The 17,093-nt window shown below is 41.1% G+C and overlaps 1 protein-coding gene across 5 annotated transcripts in view; it reads left to right on the top strand.

Moving 5' to 3' along the window:
• Positions 1–649: 649 nt before the first annotated feature.
• Positions 650–17,093, top strand: part of RALGPS2 (Ral GEF with PH domain and SH3 binding motif 2) — a 118,384-nt gene continuing 101,940 nt past the window's right edge. The window contains exons 1-2 of one of the 5 annotated variants that reach the window (XM_062602309.1): positions 650–750; positions 8,464–8,559. The gene's annotated coding sequence lies outside the window, so the exon portion shown is untranslated. Of the gene's footprint in view, positions 751–775; positions 1,187–1,246; positions 1,458–8,463; positions 8,560–17,093 lie in introns of those variants that run through there. The other 4 variants (XM_062602306.1, XM_062602307.1, XM_062602308.1 and 1 more) reach the window with 4 other exon arrangements.

Here is a 17,093-nt window from a genome sequence, read left to right as displayed (position 1 = left end):
AAGTCCTTGCACCGTGTTACTTCTGAACGAATGGATTTCTTAGCAACGTAATGTTGTTTGGATGTGGGTTGTTATTTTATTTGGGCTTGTTTGGTTTGGTTGGTTTTGGTTTCTTTTGAGCCGGTCCCTTCCCTTGCCCCGGCCGTCTTTCCTAACTACGGGAGCGGCGCATCCCGCTGAGCTATTTGTCCCTCCGTGCCTGCGGCTCACCGGCGGTGGCGGTGAGCAGTACCACTCGCACGCACCGCTCGGGCTGCCTGCGGGCAAGCAGAAGCGGCGGGGCGCGGCAAGCCGTGAGGCGGGGTGACGGGGCGGCCCTGCCCCGGAGGCCCCGGCGAACGCCGCTCCTCAGAGCGAGGCTGCCCCGCGCGCCCCGCCATCGCCACGGTAACCCGCGCGGACGTTGGGGCACGCCCCGCTCCGCAGCGCGCCCGGCGGCCCTCGGGCACCTGGTCTCTGTTCGGGGTGGCGCGTGCGCAGTGCGCGCCCGACGCTGGCGCTCAGCCACACGGGAGGAGGCGGGCCAGAGGGGTTGGGCGCCCATGCGCGGCCAGCGCCGAGTGCCCCCCCCAACCCCCCTCCCCGAGTGTGTGTGTGTGTGTGTAAGGGAGGGCGGGAGTGCGTGAGTGCGTGTGGTGGCGCTGCCAGCCCCCGCACCCGTGAGGCCCGCGGGCGGAGCGCAGCCCCTCCAGCAGCCGGAGCGGCTTCCCCATCCTCACCCGCCCCCGCTCATCCTTCCTCCTCTAGCAGGTGAGCAGGGCTGTCGCGGGGAGGAGGAAGAGGAGGGGGAGCCGCGCGGCCGGCGCCCGCCTCCGCGGGGAGCTGCGGTGGGACTTATTGTCCGGTTCTTCGGGGGAGGAGAGAAAAGGAGGTTTAGCCCCGGCAAGCACGCCGGGCCCTGAAGGGCTGCCGACCGGGGATTGGAGGCACACGGTTCCCTCCCAGATCCGGGGAGGGTCCCGGCCCCCACCCGCCACCCTGCCGCCGGCCGGCTACTCGCTGAGCCGCGCGGTCTGCTGCCCACCTGTCGCCCGCCGCCTCACACGGGGGGCGGTGGGGAACGGGGCGCTGACCCCGCGGACCGGGCCGGCGGCTCGACAGCGCCCTCTCCCCCGGCAGCGTGTTTGGGGTGTGTGTCGCGTGACGGCGTTGCCCGGGCCCTACGGCCGTGCTGCGGGATGGAGCGGTGCGTGGCTGTGGGGCGAGCTTGGAGCGCGCCTCCAGCCATTTATCCTCTCCCCTCGGCGCTACCTGCGTGAGGGGCCAGAGAGCGGGGTGGGGGGAAGCTGCTTCCTTCGCTCTGTCGAGAGGCCTCGGGGTGTGGGGCGGTAGCCGCGCACCGGCGAAGGAAGTGTGGGGTGTGTGTGAAGGCGTAGAGCCGTGTTCCCCCGTGGGTCACCGGGCTGTGCTACAGTGGAGCCCGAGAGGGGCCCTGGGAGGCGCCAGGGCGGAGGAGGGTGGGTGTAGCTGAGAGATAGTGCTATCCAGTCAGCCTTTCCCGGGGGGCTGGGACACCTTCCCATTAAGTGAGGCCGAGTTAATGTGTTAGGAAATGCAGGGCAGCAAGACCCCGGGCTGGGTCAGAGGACACGGATGGGCTTGAGAGGGGTACTCACGGTGTCCACACCACATGGTGTTTCTTTTATATAAAATGGGTAAGTTCAGAGCGCCAGTAATGCATTGCCTTCCTGTAGACAAGAGATCTGCTTTAGAGGGTGGACAAATAGGTGCTATTTATTTGACACCAAGAGTGCTTTCTGTATTTCTTTCCTGTCAGCAGGTACTGGAAAAGCAATTAGATAAATTTAAACCAGGATAAGTAGTGATGATAGGCAATAGTTTGAAGTCACTTGTCCCCATGTGTTTAATAGTAGTTACTGGCTTGATGAAATTCTACAGGTATGTTTATCTATTTGAGAGATCTTTGTACTGACAAAAGGTGTCTTTGCACACAGGTTGTTATTCCTGTCCTCCCCTTCTCCTTCACCTGCTGTTCCTGTGCTAAACTATGGGGTTTTGTAATCATAGATAGAGGAGATGGGTGGCTATTTCTTATCAAACAGGATAAGGCAATTGCATGTTTTGTAGGCCTACAGTTTTTGAGTTTCTTGACTGGAACATGCCATGGGATGCACAATGATTATTTTATTATCACTGCCTGCCTCTGCAGTTGACTTGCTTTTAGTAGTATTTGGTGATGTTTTGTTTGTAAGTGAAATGGGCTTAACTTTCTCGTCGTGTCAAACAGTAGTTTGCAACATTTTTGATATACAGACTTACAGTGGTTGTGCACGTTTTTGTTTAATGAACTTCAACTCGCCAGCTTTTTTTTTTTTTTTAAAATCTTTATTGGGTCTCAGCAGATCACTAGAAATAATATATGGAGCAAAGGTTGAAAACTGCTCACCCTGCTGATACTTTTGTATTACCTTTATGCAAATGGTTTAATTTTTGACCCTCTTAAACAGCATCATATGTGGAAAAATGCATTGTTTCCCAGAGACTTCTTTTGACAATGTAGATGTTTGATATTTTTTTTTTCATGTATTATTGTAAGGTTTAGTATCTCTGATAATATTACCAGAGGACTTCCACAGACACCTCTACATGAGCTGTACTGGCTTGGGCCCTACTTCTATACATTTGGGTGCGAAAACTGTTTGAGTCAGTTGGTGCCATCAAGTACTACAGTGTAATAATACAGAAGTTGATACTTGCCTGTGACCTTTACGAGCAGTGTCTCAAGTTACTTTGAAAAATAATTTAAGTTTCTGGGATAAATAATTAAATTGCATTTATGTTTGGTGGTTTTGCTGTTTGTGGGTTTTTGTTTTTTTTTCCTAAGGGAAAATCTTTGAGGCCCTTAGTGACATGGTTTAGTGGTGAACTTGGCAGTCCTGGCGTAATGGTTGGACATAATGATCTCGGAGGTCTTTTCCAGCTTAGTTGATTCTATGATCTCTTGCAAAAGCAAAGCTATTGCTGTTTTGTGCTGCCTCTGCGGGTCCCTGCTTGTGGGTTGACCAGTCTTTCTCAGAAGTTTGCTAAAGCTAGGTCACTTTAATTGAAAGAGTGCCCTCTGGTGATATCTGTAGAGAAGCACTCCTGCTACTGTGAAATTCAGTATTTTTCCCAACAAGGTTGGAGATGTATTCTGCACTGGAATGCTAGTGTGGCGTGGCTGAGATGGGGGATGAGGAGTTGCTTGCAAATATATGTGGAAGATGTACAGCAGTCACTTGGAGTCTGTTAGCCCCCTTGTGAAATACTCTACCTTGTAATTTATTTTTACTGGATTTTGATAAGAAATGTTTGACTCCTTAGTCTAATGGAGAAATAAAAACAGCCAATCCACAACCCAACAACAAAATAAAACCCTCTTCATGAGGCTGAGTGGTTTACTGTCAGGTGTTTTTCTTCCTCTGAAACCTGCCTTTGTACAGATATTTTTGAGAGATCCCTTTCCTTTCACACTTGTATCTTGCTAATGACTGTGAAGATTAAAAATCCCAGTCTTTAGATATATTATTAATCTTGGTGCTGCTCAGCAACAGTGAACAAGAATGAAGGTACAGAGCTAACTCTAATTTCAGTTACTCTTGTAAACTGTGATTTTTAAAATTGTCTGTATTCATAATAAACATCTTCAAGACTTCAGGAGGTTAATGAAGTCTTAATGTGCTAATGTTCTCCTTGACATGTCTTTGAATATTAAAAGATTTGAATTTATAAAGACACACCTCCACCTTAAACAGATTGTTCTTCTGTTGTGTTTGTTGTTTTTTTTTTTTTTTTTAACCTTCTTCGAGATTAGGGATTAATCTTTTCCTTTATGTTTGCTTGGAGCTGAGTCATGTGGGCTCCTCCTTTCATTCAATAAAGCTGAGTTGAAAACTTCCTTTAGGGTTGGGGTGTGTAATTTGTTGTGTTTTATTAAAGGATGAGGCATCAAAGGCACGGTATATTTCTGATCTGAGTGTTGTTTATAGCCCTTGTTAGCAAAGACAGTTAAAAATACATTTTCAAAATAATGAGAAAACATTACTGTTAATACCCTTTACATTTAAATACCTGGAACTGCTGCAGTAGAAATAATCTTTTAATATTCATGCATGCATAATATTTATTGCTTGAACAGGAGCTTTGTGGGCTTCATGTTTTGTCTGTCTATGAACTTCTTACCTTGAAAGACTGCTGAAGCAAGAGAGTCTTGATGTTACAGTTGGGTGTTTTTAAGTAGATGCTCTGTATGCTAAGTCCTCTAGAATGTGTGGATGTGTGACTGCAACTGTTACTCATTTACTCTTTACTCCTTAAAGGCCCCATAGGACTCCGGGGAAAATGGCATTGCAAGCCTTCTTGTGGGCAAGCTGGTACAACACAGTATTCTGCCAAGCACAAAAGGGACATCTGAAGTAAGAGCTAGAGCAAGGCAGTTGTGAGGTGTCAGAGAGCTTGCAACTCTTGCTGCTGCCGTGGCAGTCCAGTCTCTAGGCTAAGCTGGTGGCAGCAGCTTTATGCGGTTGGGTGGAGCCATGTGGAGTGAAGAAGGCAGGATGAAAAAGGAGAGGGTGGCCTGGAGTCACAAAAGGGGAGGATGTGTTCAGCAGCATGGTGTATACTGAACATTGGACCTTTTTGCTGTGGCTTTGAAAAGTTAACATGGTGTAAGTGTTGGTCATTGAACCTGCTTGTTGGCTGAGAAAGAGGGAGACTTTCCTGTCTGCGTTCCAGTTATAAGAAAGTTGGTTTAGAAAAATTGACCCATTCATTGACTCTTAGTGCATAGCAAAATAAAGTACTGGGAATTCTGGTGGGCTAGCACAAAGGATTTTAAAATACAATGTTTGTGACAACCGTGAAAGATTAATATTTGCTCTTTTGGGCTTGCTGTTCTGAGGTGCGCCACTCTAGTACACTTGCAGCTGCGCTTTTCAAACCTCCTTAGAGGCTTCCAGATCGGTTGTAGACTGTCATGTGGCACAAATGGTGTCTTCCTTCAATCACCCTTGGACATGCCTTGACAATGCTCTCGGAATCCTTACTATCCCAGCTTTATTGTTGGTGTAATTTTTTACATGGCTGTAACTTAAGTGCAGAGAAATGAGTTTCCATGCTTGTGTGCCTTTCCGTAAGTAAGGATAGGATTCACTTTTCCTTCCTCTGCCTCTGTTATCTTATGGTCCTGACAAGAACAGCCATTTAGGTAGAACTGTGGGGCAGTAATGCTGGAGGAAAAAAGGAGCTGTGTAACTTGCATGTCCCAGAAGCTTTGCCTTTATTTCCGTAGGGCCGCACCAGTCAGGCTGTTTTTCTGGCTCTTTGTGACAGCGTCGAATGCATCAACAAGTCAAGGTTTCCTGCCCCAGAAGATCTCTGGCTTTGCTGCAGTGCGCTTTTCTGCCTGACACAGAGAAGCTCAGCAGCTGCTTAGTCAGAATATCAATAAACATGCTTGTGAGCCCCTCATATGCATTATATTTGTGATTTAAGAACCTCCTTATTTCTCAGTGGTAAAGAGCAGCCTCTTTTTGTTCAGATTAAACATATAACAGTTGATCTCATGCCAAATCTGGGGTATGAGCAATGATTTGTTTCTGCTTGATGGTTACATGGAAGCCCTCCCCTTTTCCCTCGCTAAGGCAGATTTGCTTGTAGTTCCCTATGGTAGGATTCACCCTTGTGCAAACTCATAGGAATAGTTATTTATTGCGATTCTTTGAGGTGTCAGGCTTGTGATCTGTTCTCCATGGCTGTTTCAGAATTTCATTTATATGTATGCATATGGATTCATTTCATAGGCAATGTAAGCTTTAGATTGCAAGTGAACTGGGAGAGGCATATGCTTGCCCTATTTTCTCTGGACTAACTTTAAGTCTCCCCAGTATGTTGAAGGTGTGACCACAACAGTTATGTAGCCCAGTGCCACATCAGCATGCAGTTAAGATTTGAACATGGATTAAAACAAACTGGCTGAAGTGCAATCCAGATAAAATATACATGATGATGTGGATGTAATTATCAGTCTTCCTAATTGGAGGAGTGCATCTGCCATTAGTTAGAAGTGTTAGTGCCCTCTGGTGACTTTGAGTTTATTAGTTATTGTTCTTAGCAATCATATTGAAGCAGTAAAATCAGGAATGGTTTGGATTTTTATTTTTGGTTTGTTTTTTTTTTTTAAATCTTTGACTGAAAGATTGAGACCTCCTAACCTGATCAGAGCTGCCTAGAATCTGAAGTAGTCTCCTCCCCTCCTCCCATTGATTTTAGATTGTTATAGCAGTTCCTAGTACAAGTAATGAAGTGTAACTTGGGGAGAACCTGAGTCAGTTAAGGAAGAAAGAACAGCATGCTCAAGAATAACCAGAAATGCCAGAGGAGAAGAGTTATTATTAAGCTTGGTATGGGGTCCTCTGCTAAAAAGTAGTCAGCCCAATTTAGTGATTTCTTGGAGCTCATGAATCTTTTCACTTATACTATTTTACTGTATGTCTGTTGGCTGTCTGAGGGCTGAAGCGCTCAAAGTAGAAGAGAAGAAATGTGTAATGGGGGATTGTAGAGAAGAAGTTTTATGTGCGTAACTCCAAAGAGATTTGGAGACAAAATGTGATGCAGAAAGTTTTGCTGTCTTTGGCACTGTCTCAGTAGGAGTTGGGCACTGGTACTTCGGGATATAGATGTGTTACATCTTTTTCTCTTACAGACCTCTGGTATTGGCAGCAGTCAGTTATGCCTGAAGTGACCCAGGACTGGCTATCAACTCTTTGGTCGTTGTAGTAGTGTGACATTAAAAGCTGTTTGATTTGTGCATCCCTTGTTATTCATTAAGGGACAGCTTTGAAACTATGGATTTGGCTCTCCTCAGTGAGATTGGTTCAGATTGATCATGCTTTTGAAGTTGATCTTTAAAAACGATTTGATCTTTAAGTTGAAGATGTATTTCTTCGATAATAGTGGCTAGATAAAACTGGCAGAGATCCTGAAAAAGTGATCTGAATGCACTTTATAAATTGAATTGCTTTTATCCTGTTATTCGGGTGCCCAGGGTTTGGGATAATTGTCTAAACTACAGTATTATATTTTCATTAGATTCAGAGTAAGTGGTGTAATCTCACAGAGTGACTGGAGTTGGACCAATAAGTGAAGAAACAGGACTAGTAAAAAGCACATTTTCTGCCTTTTTAGATTAAGGTGTAGGTAGGCAGAAGCCTTCACTGAAAAGCTAAAAGTCTCAATTTACTAAGTTTTTCTTTGTAAGCTCCATGTCCAAATCTGCATCTGAAGAGGCATGGAAGCACAGGTTGACTTGTGACTTTTTAGTTTCATGTAGAACTTGAATTTATAAACTCTTTTAACAGGTTGTGTTTCTAGTCCACTTGTTTTATTGCCAAGTTTTTTGTTTAATCATCTAATGGTTCTTAAGTTCTGTTACTTACTTGATAATGTTGGGGTCCTACACAGTTCTAACTAATTTAAATTGGTTTGTAATTTAGTTAGGTAGTGACCCTGCATGCAGTGGGGCAGCTTATTTATTGATGGCTCACTCCTCTCACTGCTATAGCAGAAATACTAGCAAACTTAACTGCATGAGAGAGCTTACCCAGCTAGGGTTTTTTCCCCTCTTGTCTTGGTTTTCAGTTTGATATTTTCCCCAAACTGTTTATTCTTCAGCCATACAAAATCTGGCTCTGATGTCATGGGAGAGAAAAGGAATGGAAAAAAAAAAAAAAAACCAGTTAAAAAAGCAGAGAAGACTGGCAAGTATAAAATCAGAGTTCCCATAAAGGAACTGAAATCAATTAACTGAATTTGTCCCTTTGACTTTTTTTTTTTTTTTTGAGTGCTGATTTCTGGTATTAGAGCCCAAGCTCATCTCTATCCTGAATCTCTAGCTGGGTTTGCAAGTCTGGGAGCTTGTGGGAAAAACTCCTGAGTTTCAGATTTTATGCAGAAATATTTGAGGCATGATAGGATCCTTGTGACATTTCTGAAAACTTTAGCATAAAGTTAAAATTAACAGTCACTGCATCTCTTACAGTAGGCTGATTTGGGAATAATGTTGGTGCTACTGAGAACTTGATAATACAGCCTTTTTTATGATCAAGCAAAAAGTAATCCAGAAGCCTGTAAAGTATTTGGGCGATTCCAGAAGCATTTGCAATATGATATAACATTTACTCGTGTGAGGTGTCAGAGTGCTGCTGGGATAACCTAGTTCCTTAGGTGTACATCTTGGTTTTCGAAATGCACATAAATTGTTTGAAGTGCTAAATCAGTTAAAAAAAAAAAATGGATTTGGGTTACTTTCTCCCCTATTAATGCATCAGTGTTTTGTGCTGTCACTAATTAGTAACTCTAAGATAATGAGGTGTATTGATAAAGCATATGGTTAAGTGAATGACTCGTAGTCATTGTGTTTCCTCCCCTGCTGCCACATAATTAACTTTCTCTGTGTGGCTAAAGGGCACATGAACTGTGCTGCCATTGCTAGCAAGTCCACACCACTTTGCCAATAGCCTTGTCTTTGAGTACCAGCCAGTTTTCCCATGTGCTTTATTGGTAAGTATACCTGAGTAGTGGCAGCTATCTCATCTATTTTTAGCATAATAGTCATGTACTTTTAGACTAACCAGTGTGTTTGGGCGTTACTTCTCAGGCTTGTCTGTTAAGTGCCTTTAAATAATTTTTATATTCTTATTGATCAAACTTTTATGGAAATATGCCAACATGCATTTTGGAAAGGAGTAATGTATAAGAAGAATAGAATCTATTGATTTCAGCCCTTCTTTGCAGTTGGGATGATCTTCAAATATCTTCTGGAGCTCAGAGTGCAAAATTACTGGAGGCTTAGCAAGATTTCTTCTTAGCTGGACTCTAACCTGAGAACCATGGTTCTGAGAAGCATGAACATGGTAAAGAGTAAGTAGCCTGAAACTTAAGGTGTTTGTTAGTACAGGTAGAACCTGGGCCTTGTAGGTCTGCCTTAATATAGGATAAGAACAAACATTACCTAAGTATAAGGCTTTTATTACTTTTTAATATGCCATACATGGATAGTATCAGGTGTGCAGTTTCAAATGAAGCTGGTTTCTAATGTCCCTCTATAACAGAAATGGTTTTGCTACTTTCTGTTTGAAAAGTGCTTGACTAGCCATTCTTTGTTTTCTGGTTGAGTACCCTACTGGTTATGCATAATTTCTTTTAATCCTCCTTTGTTGAGGTGGTTTTGCTGTTGTTTATTTGTTCCTCCTCCTCCGCCCCCCAGTCTGGGCCTATTTTGGATTGATTTTGAGCTTATTTTGCCAGTTAAATCTTTCGTAATAGATTTTGGTATTCTTAGTTATGTGCCTTGCTAAAGGTGCTTTTCTCCTTACTAGTGAACAAAAACTTTCTTTCTGATCCAGTCATGGTAATAGATAATTTATAATGGTACTTTGAACAAGTTCATATTGTGTTACATTGGACCAAGTCTTCATTACAAATGTGCCAAAGGTAGTAGTACCAAATCTTAATCTCATTATGAAACTGTGATTCTTCGGTTATTTTTTTAATACCTTTTAGCTCTGCTAGATCTACAAAAATAAAATTATTTTGTATGTGAAAGTTGTTCAGCTCTACAGATAACACCTGTTTTAAGTGTTCAAAGTGTCCACCCAGAATACTTCTAAGAGAATTTGGAGAGGGAAAAAATGTTAATAAAATTGTAGTCAGGAGATCAAACAAAAAGGCAAGCTTGATACTGTTTTCATGTGAGGTGGCTGCCAGATGTACAGTGTTTTATAAAATTGAAGGCATATTAAAGTGATATTAAAGAAGTGGAAAAACTAGTTTTGTGGTACAGTGTTTATTTACCTTTGAAGAACAACAGCTATTCCTAAACAGATAGTGTGCTTTAGGACCTGCTTGCAGATGTGCTTCCTCAATGTCTGCATGTAATGGCTTGCCCTTGCACTTAATTAACTTGCTGACTTTTTTTTTTTTTTAATGTGGATAGGGTCTGTGTGATGACAACTCAAACTGTATTTCATGCTGTGACTTGTGTTTGGTACTCCTGCAAAGTCAGTCTTGACTCCTATCTGTAACTGTCTCGTGATGGAAGGTCTTCTTTGCTAGGATCTAGTTCATGTTTCAGAAAAGGTAATTTAACTTTCTTAAAAGAAATATTCATACAAGTCTGTGTGTAAGCTAGCATTCAGGGACTTCGGTTTGTTAAAGAGGGTTGTCTTAAAATGGTCTGTTACAGCTCAGCAGTCAGACTTGCTTTAGTTTCTTCTCTCTTTGGTAACGAATGCTGTATGACTAGGAGAGGGAAAAGGAGTATCTTCATATCTGTTGTTACATGATCCCATATATTTTTTTTTTGTATATACAATGGAAAATGTTAAAGTATTTAAGGTAACAGAATTCTAGGGCATCTAGAAACTTACAGAAAATCTGGTGGTTTTGTCCTGTGAAATTGAGTGCCTTCCCTGTTCAATTTGATTAGCTTATGGGAGAAAACACCTACAGGTGTGAAAGCAGGGTGTACAGTTGCAGCATGTGCTTGTTGTAAGTCCAAAGTGAACATATGCAAAATGGGTATGAATTCCTAACAAGTTTATACTTAGAGTAACAGAGGTATATGTGCTAATGATTTGAGGTTGACATAGTTTTGTTGAGGAATAATTCTTAATCTAAGTTTCATAACTTAGTTATAAGACATGAAAGAGATTAATTGAAAAGGTATTGCTGAGGCCAAAAAGCCTTTTATAAAGGATAGCTTAGTGAAATCTGTTGGGCAGATAATTCAGGGGTGTGTTGTATTTGTTATGCTAAGTTTGATAGACATAGAAATCTAGTTAGCCTATGTTAAGTGATACTCTTAAAAAGGGAAGCTTGTTTGATAAATAATGCAAGTAGCTAACATGAAAGATGTCTTGCTAAGGTGTTCTGCCCACAAAACTTTTGTTAAATCCTCTATTTATTTATAAACAAAAGTATATTGTAGAAAAGTTGAGGGCTTTGATTATTTCAGCTGTACCTATTTAAAAAGAAAAAAACACCACCAAAAATATCTCTTTCATGACTTAAAAAAAATTCCATGGTTTCACGTATTTACCCTTATTCTGTGAAGTCATAGTCTTCAGTGAAAAATGGAATTAGGCAGTAACAGAGTTAAAGGATATGGACAGAAGTGAGATCTCTCCAGTGAACAGGAAAAAAAAGACTTCCTGTTCTGTCTTGAGATATGCTGGAGTTTGTGTTGCTTTTACGTGTCATCTTTCTGTGTGGACTGGCACTGAGTGTCAAGAATATCTTCTTGATTTTACTTGTCGAAGTGAGGGAGGGAAGATGGGGAGAAGTGATGGGCTTCAGGAATGGAAGTTTTTGTTGCAGGTCTCTTTCTCTGGTATCATCTTTCCCTATTACACTCCAGGTCATTAATGGAATTGGATATCGTCCCCCTCCCCTCTTCCTCTCCTCCCTGGACCACAGGGCATGTTTCTGTTGTCTTATCATCAGACTGGCTCCTTGATATTTCTTTGCAGCTTTTTTTGTATTTATGATTCTCCTAATGTTGGTAGAAGTGCTTTGCTTACAGGAAGAAAATTAGAATCTTTTGGCAAAGAAGGCCAACATTCTTTGATGTAACAATCCTCAAAATTGGAAAACACATTTTGGAAGAGAAAAAGGAGTCTTGCCTAGGTTGGAGATAATATTTGCATATTGTGTACTTTAGGGGGATGGGGCTGGGTTAAGCATGCAATTAGGTCCCAGAGCATACTGATGTTGTATTTGCTCTGTTCCTCAATGGGGGAGCTGGATGATGTGTCAGTGTCTGTGGCAGAGCAGCTCCACTGCCTGCTGTGTGATAGCTTTGTCAGATTTATGATGTTTAATAGCCATACACAACTCAGGTGGAAAACCCCACTCTTTGTAGGAAAAACTAGATTCTTAGATTGGAAAGATCTGTGAATCACTGTATGAATATTGCATTTAAATTAGTAGCTGTTTGCTGTGTTTGCTGAGGTTGTTTTTTCACTGTCTTGGAGGTAGTAGAAGATAAATTTGTGCAGCTCATTAAACACTTAAAAGCTAAAACATTTTAAAGGGTTTTGTGTGTTTTATTGTGGGTTTTGTGGTTGGTTTGTTTTTTTAAGGGTTTTTTGCCCTTTTTTTTTTTAATAAAGCTGTTTCTAAAGTACCACTTGCCAAAAACACACCAACCATGTTATGTCTAGTGACTTCAGTGGTACTTCAGCTGTAAGTAATCTTATTTGTGATTTGACTGATTCTCCTGTATGTTTAAATAACATTAATGACCAAAATGAACCTCCCCAACCTAGCAAGCTGAATATGAAACGAACTAAAATAATACAGTATTTTCAAAGCACAGCCGAGGTGTTAGTGTTATCAGCCATTCTTTTCACCTCACTTCCTGGTAGTATAGAATGGGAAAACTGATTACTAAATTGGTGTGGTTTGGGGTTTTGTTGTTGTTTCTTTTTGTTTCGGTGGGTTATTTTAATTATTCAGTAATATGCGATCTTCACGTTGAGACAACACTGAAGCATCTGAATTTATTTAGTTAAAGTGTATGTATCTTAAGTGTAGCAAAAAATAGCCATGTATTAATGTCTTTCACCAAATTATTTCTAGTTCCAAGTAGTCATAGGCAGTATTAGTTAAATCTCTCATGGTGGTGACACCATGAATTGTTGGAGTATCAAAGCACTGTGAAATCTTTTGTCCAAGATGACTAGAAGAAGTAGGCACACATAAGGGCTTGCATGTACTCAGTCTTTGTTCTTTCCTTTAATGATACCCAGCTGATATGCTGTTTACTTGCTTACTTGACTCTTGTTTCATAGCATGGAAGGTTGCAGCTTTTATCTCCTGTTCCTGATTATGGCCTTCTATCACCTGTACACTTCATTTTTCAAACAGACCTCAAGCTTTTTTAATAACATTTATCTGCTTTTTGGAATCTAAAAAATATATAGAAATTCATATCGTCAAGAGCAAGAAATGAGGTAGATTGTGTGGTTTGATTGTGCTTGAACAGTATATTTGGGTATACTTCTTTCTCTCTGAACCTTTACACTATCCTAATTAGATCATGAAGGCCTTTTGTGTTTTCCTTAAACTAGAGAATCAGAATACTTTGGGGGAGGCACCTGGTTGTCATCTAATCCACATTGTTGCTTGGACAGCAAAGACAGTTTATTATTAGAACCATTTGAAAATACTGCAATGTAAAGTGTTTTAATATATCTTGTATGTCAGCAAAGAATACCTTCAGGAATTGAAAATTTACACAATTTTTGAACTAGAAATCAAATTCACTTCTTGCCACAATATTGCAGTGGTAAAGTAACTTATGCCCAAATTTTTTTATCCCCCACCCCGAATTTGAAAGCACAAAATTCTGCACAGCAGAACTCTCCTCCAACAGGCAGCCCATGGGCTGTGGTCTGTGTCTGCAGGGCAACAAAACAGTCCTGCTGGTAACTGGGTTCCCTGTTCAGCTCTCCCAGCTCAGCTTTTTTCCCAGCACATCTTTCTCTTCATGGGGTCTTTTTTGTTGCAAGGCTACTCCCTGTTTGGTATGCAGTGTCTGCTTATCTTTATTCTGTTGACAGATATCCTTGCATCTCCAGCAGAAGGATGGTTTGATGTCAGTAGTTATGAAGCAGTATCAAATCCTTGTCCAAAGTGTAACTTAGGCTAATGGCTCCAAATATTATAAGTGTTCTTCAGAGCCTTTCAGTTCTTTGTATCAGTCATGGCCTTTTTTTCATTTCACCCACTCATGTTGAATCTTGCTTGATGGCAAAAATGCTTGTCCTGGCCTGCTGTGTATTAATTTGGGTGGCTGAAATTGTTATTTATTTATTTTAATATAGACTTAAAGCTCTTCAGGCAGCAATAGAGGGCATGACAGGGTCTCAAAGAAGTGGTGTATTTTCATTTAGATATGATAAAGAATTAGCTTTTATTGGTTTGTCCAGAATGGCTTATCTCTCTTGCTTAAGAGTAAGCCAGTGCTGTTAATTAGTTTGAGCCAAAAGATTCCCTTTTTGTAGAAGGGGACAGAACTCCAGCAAGCTTTCCTGCCTGAAGTTGCCAGAAGAGCTTACCTGGTAGGTGTTTTAGGATCTGAGGATCTTTGCTTTTGTTCTAACTGTGATTTCCTCAAGATTTGTACTTGTTTGTTTTAGCACTGTGATAGTTTTGGTGATCCTAGAAAGGAAAGCAAAGCATTTTCTAATCAGTGTGCTAAGATTACAGATTTCAGCTGTTTGTACTAACTGAAGTTAGTTTATAGTTTATTGCTGTAAAACAATAAATTTACATTCAAAATATCTTTCACATCCAAATCTCTATTAAAACTGCATTGTGTCATTGTTCTTTGACCCAGGTTTTCAGCTTACATGTATCTGCTCTTAAATAAATTTTTAATGCGTGCATCCATTGATTTGACAGAAATGGACACAGCTGCATTTCATAAACTGAAGGATATGTTTAAGTAATAATTATCCAGTCATCCACTGAATATCTCAAATATCCAAGTAGAATTTGGACAGGATATTGCTTGTGAATTTACTATGCTGAGTTCATAGTGCTGGAATAATCTTAAAAATCCTTTATTATTAATCATTACCCTGAATTTATTTTTCTGTTTTGTAACAAGAATTTGAGGCTTGACTTTACTGCCATTAGAGATATATAAATTGTAATGTGTGGGGTTTGTTCATCAAGAAGTTTGGGGGAAGGGAGGCTCTCTGTGGCTGTTGTTATGTGAAACAATACTCCTTTTGACTCTGTAACTGTTGTACTCTGTAGGTAATGGGGGGAGGTCAGTTGTATTGTTGCGCGGGATTGTGAGAGAGAAAAGGGGCGTCTTCTTGCAACGCTTGAGGGGAGGGGGCTGCGACGGTGAAGAGGCTGCCAGTGGACGCTTCTCGAAGCCTCTGGCAGCTTCTCGAAACTTCCCGAAACTTCTCAGTAATGAGACCCCTGCAACAAAGGGAACCAATGGGGAAGAGCCATGTCAACATCCGAGTGAGGAGGGGCGACAGGATTGGCCGGGGCCTTGAACCGGAGAAGATAAAAGGACCGCCTCCCAGGGACCGCGTGTGCGCGTCTTGGGCGGAGCGGAGGGCTCCCCGGCGCACCCAGCGCTGTTTTATCTGCTATCGCTTACTCAGTTTAATAAAATTTATACTTTAAACCAAAATTGGCTAGAATATTGATAACATAAATGTTTTGGCATAGTTGGTTCTCGTGCTTTGCCAGCTATGCTCTTCAAATTAATGCTTGTCTTACGTCTCAGTGTCTTTTTGATGCCTTCTGGAAAACATTGTATTCTACATCAGTTATACAAGTTCTGCAAACTCTAGATATTTATTATGTCATTCCTTCCTTAGAGCAGATTCTTTCATCAATAATGTAGATAGATGACTAAGAAATAGCTCCAGCAGGGCGCTCCTTTATGCTGTCCGTTTACCTGAAATCACATTTAGTTTTTCTGGTGATTCAACTGTTGATGTTAGTGCACAAGAAGTACAGTGGATATACCAGAATTTCAAGCCTTGAGATAAATTCCTGTCACCTTTGAGTATCTGAAGAGACAAGATTTCCCTGTAATCTACTGTAAGTCTGTTTTGAAAACAAGAAAGTCTGATACAATCTTAAAAATACACTACCCCATTCATGAAAATATTTACTCCAAGTTATTTTAGTTGAAGTGAATATATGCTTGGTCTCTAATTTGAGGCACTTTGACTAGGTCATAGACATCTGGTTGGGCCAGCTGACAAATTCTCCCTGGATTTACTTGGACATTCTCGAACATGTGAAACAAGTTTCCAACATCCATTTGGTTTGTTAAAGTCCTGGATTTGTATGAATTAACTTGGATTTACTTGATTTCTGTATTATGTTTTTTTTTTAGGCAGATGCTTTGCTGGTCAGCAGTTACTGACTGGTCTTGGGTGAAGAAAAATATTTAGTATCAAACTATTGGTATTTGGCTCTTTACCTATTCTCATTAGTTTCCTGATTTACTGAGGTTCTCCTGAAGGGAGGTAGAAATGTGGGGAAGAAGTGGATGCTTGGATAGCTAAATATCTGGCTTGTGTCTTGCTTGCTTGTAGAAGTCAGATACTCTGAGCTTGACACACGTTCTTAAACAACTGCAGCAGATAGTGGCGCAGCAGATAGTGGCATAGCAGAAAATCCAGCTTTCTTCCCCAGATGTCTGTTGTGGTTCTACAGGATACTCGTCGTACTGAATACAGGCAATTCATATGCTGATAGATTATATTTTTTTAATTTCCTGTTAGCACCACTTCTTTAGCAACCGTGCAAACTTCCATATCAATGCATGATGTTAAAAAAGGAATAATTGTAGAGAACATTGTTGAAATGTTGTCATTAGAGGTGTTAATGATAAAGACTATACTCATCTGTCTGAAAGCTGAATTTTAAAACAAAGTATTGTGTGTCTTCTTCAAGAAAGATCCTGATTGTCTATTAATGGCTTTACAAAAAATATAGTAGAACATTCTGTCAGCAGTCGTTCTCCTGAATGAGAAAGTCAGGCATTCAGTGGGGGAGGAGTTTTGCCTTACTCTTTTTGTCTTACTGCACAAAAAAAGTGTGCAGTTGAGGCAGGTGGATGTAGTGAGTCTTTAGTTCTGTGGATTTGGAGGCTGTTATTCAACCACAGTTGGTACTTCATCATCTCTCGTGTTTTAAAAAGCCATCTTAGGATGGTTTGATCATCTTGGTTTTGCTTTGGCTGTTCACAGTTTTAACTCTAGCACTTAATGCCTACAGAAGGTCATGCAATGTGTTCATGGGTATTCAAGTTTTCTTTACATATCTGTGTGATGCGTATATTTATACAGGATATTCATTCTGGATCCTCAGTCCGTTTTCATCATTGATTTTTCTTTTATTTGCTTTTGGCATGTGAGTTGTGGTTGTTGGTGGCAGAGTTCGTGTAGCCTGTTGACAGCAACAAAGCTCATGCCATCAGTTGTCATCTCTGTTTCACAACTGGTAAGTGTGCAGTTGCACATTAAATTTTATTGAAATATTTTTCC

Source organism: Pezoporus occidentalis, unplaced genomic scaffold (assembly GCF_034315485.1).
Source record: "Pezoporus occidentalis ecotype Australia unplaced genomic scaffold, CSIRO_AGI_Poc_V1 ctg76, whole genome shotgun sequence".
NCBI lineage: Eukaryota > Metazoa > Chordata > Aves > Psittaciformes > Psittacidae > Pezoporus > Pezoporus occidentalis.
This window is presented reverse-complemented; position numbering and strand designations above follow the sequence as displayed.